General features: G+C 41.9%; 1 protein-coding gene across 6 annotated transcripts in view; it reads left to right on the top strand.

Annotated features, from left to right (window-relative positions):
- Otud7a (OTU domain containing 7A) overlaps positions 1 to 20,237 on the top strand; it is a 321,488-nt gene that overhangs the window by 77,379 nt on the left and 223,872 nt on the right. The gene's annotated exons all lie outside the window — the stretch shown is intronic.

A 20,237-nucleotide genomic window follows, 5' to 3' on the forward strand; every position in this document is an offset into this window, starting at 1 on the left:
ACCTCCACCCTTAACTTGCTTTAGTCAGACATTTTACCACAAGAAAAGAAACTAACACAGTAGATGAAGTATACAAACAGACATTTTGAAAAACAGAAAAATCCCCAGATTAGATAGGAAAAGAAAAGTTTCCAAGTCGTTTTTAATCGGAGCTGTGTGCTTTAGAAAGTAACGAAATGACCTTTTTGTAAATCAGAAGGGCATCTTTTGAACCTATGAGGGTAGCTGCTATTGCCATCCATGAGACTGAGAAGGGAAGAGGAACTAATTTCAGCCTGTGGAGTCGTAAGTCAGAGATTTAGCTAGGCAGATATGGTATGACATATGTGGAAATGTCAGGCAAGTTAGATGTTGACAATGCAGAGCTTCAGAGAGGCATTAGAGCTGAGGGTGACTCTGTAGCCTTCCCTCTACTCTGCATGCTGTCTCAGGCCTTTAGCAAGGGAAGCAGTGAGGAGTGTGTTCATGAAAACAGGAAGCCCCAGCTGAGCTCTGCAGTGAAGATGCAGGAAGTCTGGGTGAACGCAGAATGTCAAGAGTGCCCAAGGAAGGCAGTGTTTCAGCAGGGGCATGTCTGTAATACCCTTGAAGGCTAATTAATATAAGACACACTTGGTGGCTGATTTTAGAAACCCACGTCAGACAGCACAAAGCTGAATAGAAAGCCTTCAGATGCTATGCTGGTCTGGGACATTTGGTACCTTACTCATCTGTCACATGCCTGTGTCACAGCTATCTGTGCAGTTCCTAGTCTTCCAACAAAAACAGAGATGGAAGCCTTCATTTGACTCCTACTCAAAAGGAAGGACATAGCAGTCAACCCAAAACACAAGGAAAGGTAGAGTAGAAAATGTGAAAAATTTAAGCAAGATCACCAGCCCACTTTCTAACACAGCTTACCTTTACATCGACCACTTAAATCACTTAGGCACTCACAGTTAAAAAGATCAGAATTAGTACCTAAAGCGTCCACTCAGCCCAGTATTTCTCCCATGGTCACTCAGGGTAAATATTACCAGGAAGAACCTCAACCATCAGATTCTTATAGCATTTCCATGGGCATTGGTACGTCTCCATTCCCAAAGCCTCCGGGATTTCTGCAGGGCAGACAGTGTCATCATTAGCAGATGGTGGCCAGTGAGCTCAGAGGATATGCAGGACATGAGTCAGTTGTCTCATCTGAGTGGCTGCTATGACATTGACTGGGAGGCCCCTCATGACTACATTCTACAACTGAGATCACATGTTAAGTCCAGAAATTCCCCATCAAGGGTCAGACTCACCCTCCTCCTGATCTTCAGGGGGCTTTTAATTTTCTTTTGCTGGTTTTTATTTTATTTAAGCTATTTTGTCATATGTCCCTTCCACTCTCCTTCCTTCCTATCTTTCCTCTTTTGTTCCTTTTATCCTTTTATATTTAACTTCTCATTTTAATTATTTTAACTACAATATTATATTATTTCTTCCTTCCTTTTCTTCCCTACAGCCCCTTCCACACACACCCTACTCCCTCTCAAATTCATGGCTTCGTTTTCTTTGATTGTTGTTACACACACACACACACACACACACACAGAGAGAGAGAGAGAGAGAGAGAGAGAGAGAGAGAGAGATCCTAAACATATAGTCAAAACCTGATCTCTTTGGTTTAAGCCCCTCCTTTGAGGACATCCATGTTCCTGTCTATAAATAAATGCTTTGAGATGCATTGGGAGGGGGCAGTAATGGGGGGGGGGTGGAGTTATCAGAGTGTGCACTACATGTAGACCTGAAGTGTCAGCACAGCCTAGGCCCTTGAGAGAAATACATATTCAAGGATTTCTCTAGAGTTTCTGGGGGCAGGCCTTAGACTTTGGTTTCCTGGCCCTCTAGGACTTCTGGTGCCCACCATATGGATATTGATTTCCCTGGGTTGCATATGGCCAAAATGACTGAAACCAGAGCAATTCTGATCCTACAGGAGGTGCTCCCAAAAGTCAGCATCTTAGCATTCCCTCATAGAAGGAGAAAGAGATTCACAGGGCTTATAAGCCTTCAGGGGATCCTCGCAAGGCTCCTCCTCCTCCCAAGTTTATGGAGGACTAAACAACTGACTGGGGTGATACTTGTTGGTCACGTGGCTGCCTGTACTGCCCAGAAGACTTTTCACCCATGCTGTTGTGCGTGAGCACAGTACAGGACATGAGACACTGCAATGGCCCATGTTATTCACTGCATATAAGTTGCCTTGGGGAGTTCCTTGTAGCATAGCTGTCTTTGGGACACTGATGCTCCTGTGAGTTCATTGGCTCACCAAGCTAGAGTTACAGTCTTGTGTGAATGCCATTTTTTTTAAATCTGAGATAAATATATACATGTTTTCTCACATCTCCTCAGGAAAAGTCACATGGCAGAGGTAGTTGAAATTACACTTAAATAACCTATTTATTTCCCTGTTCTCTGCAGTTTTTCTTTCCAATCCTAAAGTCTCCTAATTAACTGTGGTCTGGAAATATTATGTGGTAAAAGTCCATTTTGCATAATACTTATTACAATTATCATTTTATTTATTCCATTTTTAAGATTGGCTATGATTACTCTTTATCTCTAATATATAAGTTGAACTTTATGATAGGTGTGTATGTTTAGGCTAAAGAAAATCTATATAATTCAGTTTTTGTGTGCAGTTTCAATCTTTGAACATACCTGCCATAGACAAGGGAATACCACTTTATGAGAGAGGAGACAAAGCCGTTGTTATAGAAATGTTAGAAAAGCAGAAGAGAAGTGGGGAAAGGAAGATGTCCCAAGGAAAGTCCTGAAACTGGCTTGCATCTGACTCGGTTTGGTACACTAAGAGGCGGACAAGATACTGAGAAAGTGATTGCAAGTATTGCAGTGGGACTGTCTACTTGTAACTGTCTGCCAGTTTTTCCTCCAGAGAGAAGTCTGCTTCTTTTGAATGTTTTAGTAAGCTGGGGTGGACACTTGTCGGTACCTCTCTTCTAGAGTGGCCTTTCCAGCCCCCTTCATATCCTAGGGATATCTGATAAGTACAGCCCTGCCCCCCCATCCCTGTCCCTTACCAAGCTTCCCACCTACAGCTGGGGATGACTGATTGGCCCAAGGAAGGGTACCTGAAGGACAATAAGTCTTTTGAGATCATGAATGTAGTTCCTTGAGAGCTTTCTTCTGGAGTGATTTAACTGTAGCACAGGAGCCAGGCCCCTATATCTGATGATCTAAATTGTTGGATGAAAAACAAGAAATAGGATCAAGAGCAAACCATATGAGCACCTCATAGTGTGAAAGAACTCTGTCACTGCTCTGAGGTCCACCTCTCCCCACCCCTAGTCTCATCTGCCTTTTAGGACATTTGTCCTTGCTTTCTTAAAGGAACCCATGTGTGCTTCTGTGGTCTGTGGTCCTAAAAGATGTTGGTACAAACAGGTGCGTTAATGCAAAGTTTCCTGCATATCTCTCAGTGTCTGAAAGACTACTTCATTCGTACACAGAAAGAAAAAAGTATAACTACTAGAAAGATAACCTTCATTCTTTGCAATCAATATGAGATTTTTCTCTAGAAATCTAAGAGTACCCATTTATTAATCTGATTATTTGAAGATCGTCTTCCTATAAGTTCATAGAGCTTCATATATCCATATAATTTTGATCAAATCTGCCTCCAATCCCTTCCCTACAATTCATCCCTTATCCCTTTCCACTCTCCCTCCCTACTTCATGTGCTTTTGTTTTTAAAACCCATAGTGTTCATGTCAAGCAGCTACTATGTACATGGGTATACTAGAGCATTTGGAGCCTTTCAGAGGCCATGTCCCTGAAGAAAAATGACTCTCCTACCCCAGCAGCCATCAGTTGCCAGTAGCTCTCTTAGCTAGGGGTGGACTTCATGACCTCTTCCCCTACCCATTTGGGATTTGGGTTAGCTTGAGCTTTATAGTCTTGTGACTGTAGTCCCAAGTGCTGTGAGTTCACATGTGCTCGTATATGTAGTAGCTCTGCCACGTAAAGCAAATACTGTTTCCCTACAGATGTCCGCAATCTCCGGCTCTTATTACAGAGTCTCTTCCCAATCTATCATGATGAACCTCAAACTTGTAGGGAAGAGATGTGATACAAATGTCCCAATTAGAGCAGAGCATTAAATTCTCTTATTCTCTGAATATTGATCAGTTAGACATCTCTATATTAATCATTATCTACTGTAAAAAAATAAAGAAAAAAAAAGAGAAAAGAAAGAAAAAGCTTCTATAATGAGGGTTGAGAACCTCACTAATCTATGAGTATAAAGATAAAAAATTTAGGCAGAATAACACTATTGGTTCTCCGCTAGGGCCCATAAGCAGCACAGTTAATTAATAGTACCAGGAATGAGGTCCATCTTGTGAACCATAAAGTCATAAAGTCTTTGGTTACTGTATTGCTTGCTTTTATGTGCCTGTAATAAAGCAACATGGCCAAGAAAACTTATAGAAGGATAAGGGTCCATCACAGATAGGAGGCCTGGCAGCAGAGGCATGGTGCTTGTACTGGCTGGTTTCGTGTCAACTTGACACAAGCTGGGGTTATCACAGAGAAAGGAGCTTCAGGTGTGAAAATGCCTCCGTGAGATCCAGCTGGAAGGCATTTTTTTCAGTTAGTGAGCAAGTGGGGAGGGCCCATTTTGGGTGGTGCTATCCCTGGGCTGGTGGTCCTGGGTTCTATAAGAAAGCAGGCTGGGAAAGCCAGAGGAAGCAAGCCAGTAAGGAACATCCCTCCATGGCCTCTGCATCAGCTCCTGCTTTCTGACCTGCTCGAGTTCCAGTCCTGACTTCCTTTAGTGATGAACAGCAATGTGGAAGTGTAAGCTGAATAAACCCTTTCCTCTCTAACCTTTTTCTTGGTCATGATGTTTTGTCCAGGAACAGAAACCCTGACTAAGAGTGTTTAATCAAAGGAATACCTCTATGAGAAAGATGGAACTTCCCATTTTACAAAAGGACATGGGGTCACATGTAATTGTATAATTTGTCCAAGGCCCCACAGGTAATCTCTTGCCCAAATGGTACTAAGGTGCTTAATCTTAATGGTTAGTTTTATTAGATTAAGCAGTACATGGGGATTGATAAGATAATTCTCAGAGGCTGTTGAAGGTATATCCATAGAATTATTAGGGGGGGAAGATGGTCCTGTATGCTGGGCACCTAGATGGAATAAAAGGGGTAAAGGGAGACAGTGATAGAGTGCAGGCTTCTCTCTTTCTCTGCCGAGCTGAGAGTGTGAGTGGCACTATTACATGGACTGGGGTCCCAGACTGAATAGAATGGGGGAAGACAGGGCTGTAGCATCAATTTTGTTGATAGAGAACTTGACTAGCATCCATGAAACCCTGGGTTTCTCTTGCATTGAGTTAAACCAGATGTGCTGGCACAGGCCCACAATTTTAGGATTTGAGAGGGAAAAACAAGAAGATCGAAAGTTCAGAATTATCACTGGCTACATACTGAGTTTGAGGCCAGCCTCCGATACATGAGAACCTATCTCAGAACTGGGGGGGCGGGGGGGGGGGAGGATGACCTGAACACTATCATTTGCCTTTCTCTGACCCTTCACCTGCCCAGATGTGAGCAAGCTGGCTACCACCATGCCATCCCACACATTATGGGATGATCCCCTTAAACTTTCTCCTATAGCCAGTTTTCAGTTGGGCATTTGATCACAGTAACAACAAAAGAAACCAAAATGTGGTGCCCACCATGGCAGGCTGACACCTCTAAAACTGGGAGCCAGAGATACATCTTCCCTCCTTTCGAATTGTTTTTCTCTAGCACTGTCACATCGACAGTACAACGAATAGGCAGGTTTGTACTGGCATTGTCTGTATGAAACAGGCGTGGCATATTCTTGAGTTGATACTCCAGGCAGGGGCAGAATCCTGCCAGGTTGTAAGCCGGAGAGCATCCAGGTTATCCAGGGTGATCTCTTGGCCCTTCTACTACAGAAGCAAAAAAGGGGTGGGCAAGACCCATTATGTGCTCCAAGATACAGATGGATAAATGGTACAAACCATTATTCTGTACATCTTAATTTAAAAAGGAAAGGAAAGAAAGGCTGCTATAAATTCAGAGTGAGAGAAGCAGTTTCTAATCAGAAAACCAATGGATGTATTTCAAGTACAAATACCCAAAGATCAAAACTCACAGAAATATTTTAACTACACCAGAAGCTCTATCTGAATTCTCAAGGGAGCAGTTGAGAAAAGGTATAAATGCATATTTGGAAGGTTAGCTGCATCAAATACAGGAGATGTCTGTGTCCCTATATTCGGCATGGACACAAGATCAGGTATCTGCCTGCTGGGCCGACTGCAGCATCTGGTGCACATCCTGCGTTACGTATCTCTAATATTGTCTTAGGAAAACACAGAAAAGTAATTAGCTATCTATACTAATTGTGCCCATTTGTTGTCCTCTATTTTATAATTAATACGTTTTTTTGTTTTGTTTTGTTTTGTTTTGAAGCAATCAGAAGGCACTGTAATTGGCCTGTGCCTACAGAGTCTCCTCCTTTCAGAGTGTTGCTGTGGTGTTCTCTGACTCTTAGACATCCTGCTCTGGCTTGTCCCAGTAGGGATGATTGTCCTTAGCTTGGCAACAGCAGGCTTGGCGGCATTTGTGGCTGGGAGCACAAAGGCCATCTATGGGACATTAGGTATCAGCATGGTTCTCTAAACAGTTTATTGTCATGGTAGAAAATGGATGCATAAAACCATACCCCACTTCTCAGGGTGGGCCTGACATTAAATACCTTTTGCAGGGAGGAATATCTAGGAAGGGAAGCTTATTGGCTAAGCCCTCTGGACCTCTAGGCACCACGTTAGCATGGAGAACTCTGTTTTGGTCCTACGTGACTGTAGGACATGTTTCTTTTATGTGAGAAGCAAAGCATGTGTTCCAAGTCGGGAGTCTGGCAGGGAGCTGGGACTCACCTAAGATTCAGGTGTGCCCAGCGATTCTCTGGGTTTTGACCTGCTCTACCTTACCAAACTTCCTGGCATAGTTTTACATCCTGTGTGTGTGTGTGTGTGTGTGTGTGTGTGTGTGTGGTGTCTGTATGTCTTTCTCTCTGCTGTTTTCTCCAAGTCTGTCTTTCTAGCTGTAACATCCTTGGGCTTTCTGGTGCTGAATCTCTGCACAGGTCTCCTTTAAGCCCCAGCAAACCTGTTCCTCTACAGCATGGCAGAGAGACTGAAATCCCTTAGGTGCTACTGTTCTAGACTTGACCATTAAAACTTCTGTATCTAGGAACTGCTTATTCTCTAAATAGACTCAACTAGGGGGTTCTTCAGCTACACAGCACCCCAGGAACATGCCTTCCTAGGCAGGACACAAGCCAGAGGCAAGGAAAGATCTCTCTCTCTCTCTCTCTCTCTCTCTCTCTCTCTCTCTCTCTCTCTCTCTCTCTCTCTGTGTGTGTGTGTGTGTGTGTGTGTGTGTGTGTGTGTGTGTGTGTGTTTGTTTTAACTCCCGCCATTCCATCTCTGTGCTTCCTCCCTTCCACTCTGCCTACCACTTCAGGCTGCAGTACTTTCATACAAGCCAGGATCCTGTCCTTTGCCTCTCCACAGGTGGTTTATTGTGTGAGAGATTCACCCCTAGATCTCTGCTTGGAACTCTTCAGCAACCCAAAATGCTAAATTGAGAAACAGAGGGAATTCCCCAAAGACTCAGGCTAATGCCACTCTCCTTCTGTGGGAGGGGGAATCATTACACATTTTGCACAGAAGGAAAAATCCTAAGAATGGGTTTCTTCCTAGATGTCTGGCAGCTGACCACAACCCTTCTTCAAGCTCTAACACAAATAGATTTCTCTCTGTAAGGCTCTCAAATTTCAAAGCTTGCCTCTGTGCAGGCCTCCCCAATCTCCTGCCTAGCAGCCAGGTCCACTGTTTATTCACGAATATATGGACGCACTCACACTATGATTTGCTGCTTGTGTGCTCTCCTCTACTATGAGGAAGTCAGCGCACTGGCATGCATTGAGCACCTAGCATGATGCTCACAGTGTGGTCACTGTGGAGTGACTGAGTGCCTTTTCCTATTTGGAATGATGCTCATTGGCCTATATAACTTTATATATACATATCAGTTTTTAAGCAGTTGAGTCTTTGAGAGAAAATAAAGGCCTTTTGGAAAAAATATGGAAATCATACAGAGAGAGAGAGATACAGAGACAGACAGAGACAAAGAGAGAGAGAAAATTAAAATAGAGTCACCTTATAAAAGACAACAATGTCCCTATTAGACATAAGGACTAACAAATAAAAATCCCAATGTCAGAAATAGGTTAATTCTTTTGGCATATAGTATTTGTCTGTGAAAATCCTTTGACCTTCTAACATTGCAGGCTGTTGCACTGCTCCTGGTAACCCTCCAGAACTTGATGAATACCTTCCCTGTTGCTGAAGGCACCATATAGTTGAGTCATAGAGCATGACAAAATCAATCTAGTACTCTCTTGGAAGCTACTTGCTTCCTTAGTGCTGGAAGGTGCTATGTGCGCTATTGGAGGAGAAAAGGAATCATTCCAAGATGTGAAACTGGAAAGCAACAGTAATGACTGGCTTGATAAGACATGCTCATTAGTGTGATAGTGACATGAACATCATAGGAGTCACCAACCTCCTTCTGACTGAATTTAAGTCCACTTCACAAAATGAAATACCTGGCACCATATTGGACCAAGAACCTATAGCTAGAAAGTTCATAGCCCCTAGGGAGGCACCTATTGCTGTTATGATATTACATGGACATGGTATTAAACCAACTCCTAATAACATGTCATTGTACTCATAGATGACATCATTGCATCTCCCAGCTCTCATTTGAGAAGCTTCTGTCCTTAATAGATGGTGATTTAACACAGTGACCTCCAATTGGCCAAGGTGCAGAGAACATGAGACTGCAGAATGGTCAGCCATTAAAAAAAAAAAAAAGTCTCTACATGCTCCTCCTGTCGTCTCCATGATTCAGGGCTCATTGCAGGAAAGCGAGTGAGCAGAGGTGTAAGAGCCAAAGGTGGTGGAGGACTACCACCAAACGTTATCTTCTAGACACAGCAGAGCAGCTGCACACATGGCTCACAGTGGGTGCAAAGCATGCACCAAACTTGTGTAAGTCGGATAAAACCTAATCTTAGCATGGAGAAAGGAGCTGGCACATCATCCACCCTTAACTATGAAGCTGTTGGCAGTGGTTAGCTGCTGGAGGCGAGAACATCAGTCTACTTGAAGAGTGATTATGCTCCAGTGGAAGACTACACATCCAAGAATATTTTGGCAGCAGAAACTGATCTTGGTGGGTTTTTTTTAAAAAAAGCAGCATAAAGATAAACCCTTAGATAGACTAACTAGAGGTCACAGGGACAGTATCCTAATTAACAAAATCAGAAATGAAAAGGGAGACATAACAACAGAATCTGAGGAAATCCAAAAAAAAAAAAAAAAATCATCAGATCCTACTTCAAAACCGATAATCAACAAAACTGGAAAACCTGGATGAAATGGACAATTTTCTAGACAGATACCAGGTACCAAAGTGAGGCTAAGAAACCATGGTTAGTGTACATTATATACATTTGGTGAAATCAACTGAGCATGATTGAAATCCACACTTAATAAATATTAAGCAAAATGAAATAGTCAAATTGGAAAAGAAAAAAAAAAAGCCGGCAGAAGCTCCTAGGTACAGATACAGGTCATGGTATAGCATGACCACAGGGCTGTTCACAGTGCCGGGCCCTGCTGTGACCCAGGAGCAGCTGGCCATTTTCAGGTTCCTGTGATCTTGCTACTGTGGTGTGTGTCAGCAGGATCTAGGAAGCCACCCAACTTCCGTAGATTCAGCTATGTGTGTTCAGCTGCTAATTCCAAAATTTATTTCTGGGGAGCACCTTTCAGAGGTTTTATTTCAGGAAGGAAGGAAGCCATTCACAGCTGTCCTCCATTGCATATGGCTGATGGCTGTTTTGGGCCCATCTCCATATGCTCATTTTTGGGTTGTTTGTTTGTTTCACTCTTACCTTGTGCTGTTACTTTTTTTTCCCCAGTTTTTATTGGTTATTTTATTTATGCACATTTCAAATGTTAGGCCCCTTCCCAGTTTCCCCTCCACAACCCCCCTGTCCCATCCATCCCCCTTCCCTCTGTTTCTATGAGGGTGTTCCCCTACCTGCCCCCTCACTCCTGCCTCAGTACCTGGCATTTTCCTACCCTGGGTCATCGAGCCTCCACAGGACCAAAGCGCTTCCCTCCCAGTGATGCTTGATAATGCAGTCCTCTGCTATGTATCCAGCTGGAGTCATGTTCCCCTCCATGTGTACTCTTTGGTTGGTGCTTTAGTTCCTGGGAGCTCTGGAGGTTCTGGTTGGTTGATACTCTTCCTATGGGGTTGTAAAACCCCTTCAGCTCCTTCGGTCCTTGCCCTAACTTTTCCACTGAGTTATGACGGTTATGCAGCGCAGGTACTGGTAATCGCAAGCCTAAGCTACCTCACCTGACTTCCCACCAACTCATTTGTTATCTGTGAGGAATAGGAGTACGTTGTGGATGCTGGGAGACTTTGTTTATATGAACGGAACAAAGCGCATGCAGCAGTCCACATAACTTTGTATATTTCAAATAATTTTAATATATCCAGAAACCCCAGCACCTAGCTTGCTCTTGTCAAGTTACAGAGGAAAAACAAACAAAACAAAACAAAACAAACAAACAAAAAGAACCCTGAAACACTAGGATTAATGAAGTCACCTAAATCTATATGTTGATAGATAATGGAAGCTGGGCTTGCAATTTATAATGGAGTCAGTGTCTTTGCTTCCTGTAACAATTTTATGTCGAAGTCTTCACCTTAATATTAGGAGGTGAGGGCTGTGAAGGTCATGGAGGCAGAGCCCCAGTGAATGGAGTTAGTACTGTTATAACGTGCACCCTAAGCATTCCCCTGCCCCATTTATGCTGCAAAGGCTCAAGGAGTAGGCAGCATCTGTGAGCTAGAACGCAGGTGCTCACTACGTATGTACGCTGCTAGTGTCCTGGTCTAAGGCTTCTCCATGACTGTGAAAAATGAATGTCTGCTATTTCAGTGACACATCCAGTGGTATGTTTGTTATAGTACTCGGGTGAGACAACCCATGGAGAGGAATGGGTGTGGAATATGTTGTCTCCACAGATGATTCTGTCAAAGAACCCAATGCTCTGTCTGGCAGACTGCCAGCACGCATTCTCTATGAATACAGCTCACTTTCAATTTCTTTTAGGCTGTGTTGAGCAGAGCTCCTACCTACAATATAGTAGCTGTCTATCAAATGTTTGTGGGATTCACCTATATGTGTTTACACATGTAGATATAGCAATAGCAATTCATGTGTGTGTGTGTGTGTGTGTGTGTGAGAGAGAGAGAGAGAGAGAGAGAGAGAGAAACACCTAAGTTGTGTTAGCACAGAGAAACCACCTGCCATCGTTGGAACAGTATGTATATGATACCACTGTCTTTATATTCCAGAGTTCCTCCTTTATCACATTGCATATTAACAGTGTGGCTGCCCACCTCATCCATCATTAGAACTTAGCAGGTCTGAATATTTGGGGCTTGTCATGGATATTACAGTAGCCATTGGAACTTCATACATGTGTTCTTCAAATATAAGGAATATATTTTCCTCTTTACAAGTTCATAGTTGCATGTTTTTATTTTAAAAGCTTTGTATTGATAGTTTCTCTATTTTTCTAAATGTTAGTATTACCTAGGTGGTTGTGGCTTTAGAAATTACAAATTGCTGGGCATGGTGGTGCACGCCTTTAATCCCAGCACTTGGGAGGCAGAGGCAGGCGGATTTCGGAGTTCGAGGCCAGCCTGGTCTACAAAGTGAGTTCCAGGACAGCCAGGGCTATACAGAGAAACCCTGTCTTGAAAAAAAAAATTTACAAATGTATGTCTCTTCCCTCCAACTTTTTGGAATGAAATTCCTCCAACAGGAATGAAATTTTAAAAAGAAAGCTGGGGCTTTAAAGCTGCCTAGTTTTTTTTTTTTTTCAGCTCAACATAAAAACTAGCCAGCATATTTTTTTATACTTTTTAATGAAATTTTTTCCATGCTGTGTATTTTAATCGTGTTCTTCCCCTCTCCCACAACTCCTCCCAGGTTTCCCCAACCTGCCACGTTGTCACAGTCCTTTTCATCCTTTTTTTCTTCTTTTTATTTTCTATAATTAATTATTTTGGCTCCTCAATCCTTCCTCTACCTCTTTCATAAGATTCCCCGGGTTCCCCTAATGTTTGGCTATCGGTCTTTGCATCTGTTTCCATCAGCTGCTGGGTAAAGTCTCCCAGAGGACAGCCATATTAGGTTCCTGACTGCACATACAGGAGAGTATCATAAATAGTGACAGGGATGGACTCTCTCTCATGCCATGGGTCCCAAGCTGGGCCTATCATTAGCTTGCCACTCCCTAAAACTTGGCTATATCTTCATCCCTGTAAATCTTGTAGGCAGGACAAATTGTGGGTTGAAGATCTTGTGCATCATTTTGTATTCCCATCCCTCCACGGGAAGATGTGTTGGAAGCCGTGGTATAAGCAATGTACTAGGGAGCCATCAGATTAAATCTGAGTGTGCCTCAGACATGTCTGTTTATTAATGTTTCCTGTATTCACTGTATCCTGGAATAAATACATACCACCATTCTGCAGGCATTGTGAAGATGTAGAGTCCATAGAGTGAATGAAAGGTACACCAGTGCCAGCCAGCAATGCTAGGATGGAGGCAGAAGGTAGCATGCAGGTGAATTAATCAACACTCTAAGTATGATTTCATTAAAAGTTATGGAAGGTGAGAAGTTCACAGCTGAGATGTTGTTGCTGAGCCTGGTGGGGTTCTAGGCCGTAAGACAGCAAAGAGAATCACTACAAAGCAGGAGGGAGTCTGTCAGATTCTGAGTCTCATCAGAGGCTGACTTGTCCTGTTGGACAGACTTAAGGAGGTTACCAAGGGATATCTGGTGCAGGGGCTTCTAAACCGTGCCAGAGATTTGAGATTCTGTAAGTTGGACTTACAGGTGGACTTGACCAGGCTGAACTGGGGCTGGGGATAATGCTGTCTCTACTTGGCCATTTTAAGAGTTCCCTGTGGTGCTGTTTCACTATCTGAAGTGAGCAGTGACAGAATATTGGAGATGAGCAGTGGAGCTGAGTTCACAGTTGGCTTGAAAGTAGAATCCACGGACATCTTTGGTGATCTGTGTATAGGGTAAAAAGAAAGAAGGAGTCATGCATGTGCCCACGTGCTAGAGCAGTGACCTGAGCAATTAGGTAGGTATCCTCATGGTATTTGGTGGGAAGAGAGTGCTTGGCAGGTAGTTGTGAATAGATGTGGATTTGAGATTCAACTTAGTACTTCCATTTGGTATATTAACATTGACATAAGAAATGTATGTTTGAACAATGCTGTCCCCAAAGCATAAGACAAACTCCTCAGCTCTCCAGGAATGCCCCTTTGATCCTTCAGTAACTATATACCCCTGCCACCTCTTCACCTCAAACAAGAGTGTTTCTGTCAATTCCTTAATGTTTGCATTTAATCTGGTCAGGTTTCTTCTTTCATATAGAATCCCTCAGTTTATTACTGTTGTTATTTTGTATGGTGGAGCTGCTAACATGGTGCTTCAAAGGTCACGAGCAGGAGGTCTTTGCTTCACTCTTGCCCAAAGGTTCCGAGTTCACTCTTTCATCTTTCAACATGATGTTAGATGTGGGGCTTACAAGGACGCCTTTGGTTGGGGGAGGGCCTTGTACTCTTAGTTTTTTGGCTGTTTTTAACAAAATAGAATAATGGGCTTCATCAGAGGTTTCCTTTGCGTTTTCTTGATCTTTTTGAGGTTGTTGTGCAAAGCTCTTTCCCTTGCTTGCATTCTCTTACCTTCCACTAATGCCATGTTAGACTTTCCAATGTTAAACCAAGTTGATATTGCTGCAGTAAGTCCAGGTTAGTCATGGCATGATCTGTTGCTGCTTTGGTTCTCTCATGTCTGTGCTCCTGTAGGATATTGTTCTGGGTCTGTTTTCATGTGAGGACTTTGATGAAGATAAGAAGGAACTACTGCCTTCCTAGAATGTCTTGAATTATGTTCTTACTGTTATACTGTGTGACAGTGTTTGTGGAGATTAATGCCATGTTTTCCTGCACCACTGGGAGACTGTGTCAATGATTGCATCTTTTCCTATATCATGTTTTACTGTGTGGGAAGGAGTTTTATTTCTCAACCAATTTATTTACTGGTTGGGGTCTATTGAGATTTTCCATTTCCTTCTTGTTTGAGCTTTAGTAATTTGTTATTGTTTTTTGAACATGTGTTTGTTTGTGGATTTGTTCTTGTATGTGCATGTGCTTATATGTACACATGAGTGTGTGGAGAACAGAGGGCAACCTCTGAAATTTCTCAGGCACTATCTACTTTTTTTGATTAAGTCATTGAACTGAAGCTCTCCAAGAATGCTAGTATGACTGGCCAGTGATCTCCAGAGTCTTACCTTTCTCTGTCTGTCCACTGCTGAGATCTCTAGCACAGAGCACCATGCCTGACCTTTTATTTTTAATGGGTAATGAGATCCTCATCCTTGGAAGACAAGGACTTTATCCCATGTGCCATCTCCTCAACTCAATGTGTGTATTCTTCAGCAATGTGTCATATGACTTTTATTTGAGACAGGGTTTCACTATGTAGAGATAGCTGGTCTAGAGCTCAGCATGTAGACCAGGATGGCCTTAGATTTACAGAGATCTGCCTGATTCTGCCTTCCCAGTGCTGGCATTAAAGGTATAAGTAACCACACCTGGTCAGATGTTCTTTGACTTTGCACAAAATTGTTCATAATACCAAACAAAATACTTTCCACATCTATGGGTTTTGGAATGGTGACTCACATTCCATTCATCCTCTTTGTAATTTCTCTCTTCTTTTCAGTATCTGATATTTTGTGGTAATTCTTTTTGTTTTCCATGTCATCCGTTACTATTCTAAGCATTGTTTCTTTTTATCTACTTGTGTTGTATTTAGTTTTTTCATTTTCTAATTTCTCAAGTGGGATCGTAACTTATGTATTTCATTCCTTGCTTACTTGATAGTCGTCATATTTATTGCTTTCAGTTTTAAACTCAGCACAATGTACAGTTAACGTTTTGGTATGCAGTTCTGAGCTTGATACATGTCTGAGTTCATTCACTCATGACCACAGTTAGCATATAGACTAGTTTCATCACTCCACAAATGTCTGTCAACCAGGCACTTCGTAAGCAATTCATTTTTTACTGGTAAACCTGATCTGTTCGGTATATGTGCATAGTTTTGTTGTGAATGGAATCATAATATTCAGTGCTATTCAGCCTTCCTCTCTGTTGCTAAGGTAAATATCATGACCAAAAGCAACTTGGGGAAGAAAAAGGTTCATTTTCTTGTATAACACCCAGGCTAGAATTCATCACTGAGAGGAATCAGGGCAGGCACACAGACTGAAATCTGAAGTTAGAAACTAAATCAGAAATTGTGGATGGCTGTGTTTTGCCTTGCTTCTCTGGTTTGTTCAGCTGCCTTTGTTGTATAGCCTAGACCCACCCTCCCAGGTATGGCTCTGTCCTTAGTGGGCAGGGTCCTCCCACATCAGTCATCAGTGAAAAAAAATGTGCAGTCATGCCCCACAGACCAATGTGATGAAGGCACTCTCTCAATTAAGATTCCCCTTTCCTTAGTATGTCTAAGTTAATATCGAGTTTACAAAAAGTAAATATGACAAGTGCATTGGCTGTAGCTTCTTTAATTCAGCACAGGATGTTTGGGCAATATCTTTCTGAGAAACAATAACTCATATCTTCTGTAAGAACCAAAATCTCATATCTTTGTGAGAATCAATAACTCATTTCTGCTGTAGTTTGGATGTCAATGTTCTCTAAAGGCCTGTATAAAGGCCTGTAGAGGTCTGGTTCTCACCATCACATTACTAAGAGGAAGTGGGACTTTAAGAGCTGAGACCTTGTGTGAGATCTGTTAGTCACATGAGACATGATTTTGAAGAGGATATTGGGACTTTAGCCCGTTTGCTCCCTTTTTTTCAAGGTCCTGATTAGAAAGTGATTTATTTTGAATCTCCACATGCTTCCATCATAATAGGCTGCCTTAACACAAGATCAAAGCAATTCAAGCAATCAATCATGAATGAAATCTTCAAACCCTTTGACAGAATGTCCCTTTTCTCTTTATAAATATGTCATATCCAGGGTGTTTTTAATTTAGAACATATTAGCATAATTTATTGTTGTTGCTCAATAGTAAGCCACTATATGCACATATCACAGTTTATGCATTCGTTTTTTCTTTTGAAAGGTATTTAAGAGGCACCACTTGGGGATATGAATGCTCCTGTATAGATTTTCTCAAAAACTAACATTTCATTTCTCTCAAATCAATGAGACCACAGGATCCCTGTGTAACTGTATGTTTAATGGTATAAAAAGCTGTTATGCTATTTCCCAAGTAGATTTTGCAGCTCTGTTGTTGTGCACATGCACATTTTTGGTTGTTTAACACTTCTTGATTAATTGACTCTTTCATTGTTACATATGACCTCTCTAATTCCTGGGACTCTAGCAATTGTTCTAAAACCTAATATGTTTGATGTCCATGGTGTATATTAATACAGCTGGTCCAGCCCTGGTTTTATTGTTACTTCATGGCTCATCTTTACCATCATTTCCTTTTGACCTACCTGTTTCATTATACATAAAAATTATGCCATTGATTCTTTGTCTTTTGTACATACGATTCAAGAATCTATGCCTTTTAATCAGTTTGATTCAATTATTTATACTTTAATATAATATTTTATGGACAGAGAGAAATTAGTACAAATATTACATGGACATTTATGTCTAAATGATACACAAATCTTTTCTGATTTTCCAATCTAACTTTTCTAAATTGTTTTGTTGTTTGTTTTTTTTAAACACAGGCTCTCTCTATGTGGTCCCAGCTGTCTTGGAGCTTATTATGTAGACCAGGCTGGCCTCAAACTCAGGGAGATTCGCCTGCCTCTGCTCTCAAGTGCTCTGAATACAAGCAGGCACTTCCTGGCTCTACGTTTTCTATTTTTGATTCTACCATCTTGTATTAACTTCAGTTATTTCACAAGATATAGTATTTGTACTAATTTCTCACTGTCCATGTAGGATTGATATTTTACTACATAATATAGAATTTAGAAAACTTCATGTTGTCTGGAACCCTTCACTTTATCTTCTCTCTGGGGTAGATTTCTGCAGTAGTCTCTCCTGAACCCATGGAGGCTAGACTCTGAACATGGCACTGTGGATAGTACTGCTTCCTAAATATACTGTTTATCTCCGAATGTACATGATAAACTTTAATGTCTACATTAGACACAGTAAGGGATAAACGTGGGTAACCATAAATAGAAGTTATAGCAAGACGCTGTAGTAACTCTTATATGAATATGTGCTTTCTCTTTGTCTTTCTAAATGTTTCATTGTACTTTTTCTCACCCTTCTTCATGTGATAATACAAGGTCATAAAATGTCTACATCATTAGATGAAGCCCAGAGCAGTGTGGCATAGTGTCAGGCTGATATGGGTTATTGAACACCAACACTGCTATAATCTAACCAGTAGATCCAATGTGACTACTAGGTAACTAAAGGGAAGGTAGTGTATACTTAGTGGATATTTCTGAATGAAGGAATGACTAATATCCTAGGATGATGGTGCTAGTAAGAGTGGATATAGTTTTTGTTTTGTTTGTTTTAAAAATTTTTTGTTTTTCAGTTTTATTAATATTTAATGTGATTTATTCAATAAGGCAGTTAAAATGTACCTGTGAAAATATATCATAATCATCTAGTTACAGTTATAATGACATCATCATAAAAGACATGGAAGTTGGAATTTTCTCATTTTCTGAGGATTTAATTATTTAATAGCCATCCCTCTTCCTTCCTTGAGGCCCAGTGACAAAATTGGGATGCAGTTTTAAATGTATGAATTGTTACTTAGAAATCTGCATTTAGTGGTTTTAGACCATAGTTGATTGTGGGTAACAGAAAGTAAGCCTCTACTAAAAATACCATCACATTACTATTACCGATAAATATACCGATAAAGATATTGATACATATTATCAGATACTTACAACCACATCTATTTAATGGGAATGATAAGGACAACCTGTTATTACCCACAGTATACCATTTATGTCACTGCCTAAAACTACAGGCTTCCCTTTTCAATGAGTTCCTGCCTGCCTAAGGAACTTCTGGTAGCGCTGCTCCTAGAGCAGTTCTGGTGAGTCATCTTCTCAGTTCCTGTGTCCAAGAAGGCTTTATCTCATCTCCATTACTGAAATTGTTACCCATGTGCAAAATTTTACATTAGATCTGGTCCTTATCCTTTTAGACCTGTGGTTGGGTTCAGATGGTCCCCACTGTGTATGCACAGCAGTCTTTCCCGGCCACTCTCATGACTTCTGCCTTGTCTTGGTTTCTCAGCTGATTGTTGTAGTTTGTCTAAGACTGAGGCTTTTTCTGTCCTGCTGGGGGATGGTTCTCTGAAGCTCTGGCCTCCGTAAGCTTGTCTCTCACGCAGTTTATGAATGCTATAATGGCTCCTCACGTATGTTTGCACCAGATCCCCACCCCTCTCCTGGGAACTCCATGCTTCCACTCTTCCATCCACTGAGGGTTTGGGTCCCTAATGTTTGTAATCTCCTTAAAGCTTGGATGTTGATGTTTCCTGCTTTCCACTCATCTTCGTTTGAGTCTCTGCCCTTCCTCCACCATCTTTGTTGCCAGGTAACACATACAGTGAATTATGCTTTTTATGCACTGTGATGTTTTCCATAGAACTTTACTGCTTTGTTTTGTTATTGCTCTCACTGTTTTTCTCAAGGCAGGCTGGCTTTAAACAAGTATCATTCTCTCATGGGTTGAAATTATTGGCATGTGCCATCATGTGCATTTTTCATTTGATTTTTATTTATATTTTGTACCATTTCTGAGAATTTAATTAAGTCTTTTCAATGTGGTTTTCCTTACCTCTTAGGCCAGGGTTATAATAACTGCTTTTGCCTCATAGAACCAATATCTCTTTTTGTCTCAGGTGATTTGTGTTGTCCTGTAATTTTTCTTTTTTTTTTATTAGATATTTTTGTTATTTACATTTCAAATGTTATCCCCTTTCCTGGTTTCCACTCTGAAAACCCCCTCCCTCCTCCGTCCTCCCCCTGCTCACCAACCCACCCACTCCTGCTTCCTGGCCCTGGCATTTCCTATACTGGGGCATATAACTTTCACAGGACCAAGGGCCTCTCCTCCCATTGATGACCAACTAGGCCATCCTCTCCTACATATGCAGCTAGTGCCATGAGTCCCACCATGTGTTTTCTTTGGTTGGTGGTTTAGTCCCTGGGAGTTCTGGGAGTTTTTGAGAGATGTTGGGGGTACAGGTTAGTCCTATGGGGTAGCCCTCCTCCTCAGCTTCTTCCAGCCTTTCCCTAATTCAACCACAGAGGTCCCTGGCTTCCATCCATTGCTTGGGTGTAAGTATTTGTGTCTGACTCTTTCAGTTGCTTGCTTTGGCCTCTCAGAAGGCAGCCATGCTAGGCTCCTGTCTGTAAGCACACCTTAGCATCAGTAATAGAGTGTCAGGCCTTGGGGCCTCCCCTTGAGGTAGATCCCAATTTGGGCCTCTCACTGGATCTCCTTTCCCTCATTCTTTTCTCCATTTTTGTCCCTGCAGTTCTTTTAGACAGAAACAATTCTGGGTCAGAGTTTTTGACTGTGGGATGGAAACCCCATCGCTCTACTTGATGCCCTGACTTTCTACAGGAGGTGGACTCTACAAGTTCCCACTCCCTACTGTAGGGCATTTCATCTAAGGTCCCTCCCTCTGAGTCCTGTGCATCTCTCACCTCCCAGATCTCTCAGACACTGAGCCACTAACCAGGCAGCATATATATAGTTGATATGAGGTCCCCAACACATGTATAGCAGAGAACTGCTGGGTCTGGCTTCAGTAAGAGAAGATGCCTAACCCTGGAGAGACTTGAGGCCCAAGGGAATGGGGAGGCCTGTCAGAGTGGGGTTGGGTGGGGAGTGGGGACATTCTCTTAGAGATGAGGAGGAGGAATGGGATGAGGAAC

The sequence above is a fragment of the Mus musculus genome, chromosome 7, assembly GCF_000001635.26.
Source record: "Mus musculus strain C57BL/6J chromosome 7, GRCm38.p6 C57BL/6J".
Taxonomy (NCBI): domain Eukaryota; kingdom Metazoa; phylum Chordata; class Mammalia; order Rodentia; family Muridae; genus Mus; species Mus musculus.